The 801-nt window shown below is 47.3% G+C and overlaps 1 protein-coding gene across 2 annotated transcripts in view; it reads left to right on the top strand.

Moving 5' to 3' along the window:
• The window catches only part of LOC107733742 (uncharacterized protein C20orf194-like), a 34332-nt gene that overhangs the window by 11385 nt on the left and 22146 nt on the right, over nucleotides 1–801 (top strand). The gene's annotated exons all lie outside the window — the stretch shown is intronic.

Here is an 801-nt window from a genome sequence, read left to right as displayed (position 1 = left end):
GATGTGACACTGCCTCGACTGTGCAAGTGACAATTCCTGTGTCAACTGTGCAGCGTGCAGCTCGCTTATAGACAGACGCGATGTGTGGTGATTTGAAGCCATTTGCGCATTTTGAGAGAGAAAGAGAGCGCGCGCGCAGTCATTCACTCACGCTGTTTGTGAACTTACGTATCACATTAGGTTTTCAAATTACTTTATAAGTTATTTAATGAAGAAATATGAAGGTGAGTACCTCACCTTCAGCATTATAATTATTTCACCCACGCCGGACAGAGACTGAGACGGTGCCGCTGCATGTCATGCCAAACCTCTGGCGGTAGCGTCATCAGCTTGAGATCGGTCTTTTTAGAGACCGCCGATCAAATATCCCAACGTGATTATCGGCCAATAGTGATCGGTAGCCGATCAATCGGAGCACCCCTAATCGGTGTATGACATCAAAGTACGGCGAGAGAAAGCATAAGGTGACGTCTGTGCTCTCTTATAGCTCTCGCAGTACTTTGATGACACACGCCCATCGGTCTAAGCAGCGCTGCTTTAAGTCGAGCGCGGGCCATCAGCAGAAAAAGAAAAGAAATAAAACAGTAAACAGCCAAAGGACGTAATTAGAATGGGAGATGGATCGGTTTGTGAAAGCGAAGAGAAAAGCCATAGATGAAGTCGCACAGACCCAGGCAGGTGCTGGTCATTCAAAAGCTAAATGCAGAAAATATGACGAGGCATATCTTGCTCTCGGCTCCACTCACTGTGTCTATACACTACAGTTGTTGCGTCACGCCGCAACAGCTCTACACTGGACGC

This window comes from Sinocyclocheilus rhinocerous, unplaced genomic scaffold, assembly GCF_001515625.1.
Source record: "Sinocyclocheilus rhinocerous isolate Xijiao unplaced genomic scaffold, SAMN03320098_v1.1 scaffold789, whole genome shotgun sequence".
Classification (NCBI taxonomy): Eukaryota; Metazoa; Chordata; class Actinopteri; order Cypriniformes; family Cyprinidae; genus Sinocyclocheilus; species Sinocyclocheilus rhinocerous.
Note: the sequence above shows the minus strand (reverse complement) of the source record. Positions and strands in the feature narration are given on the sequence as shown.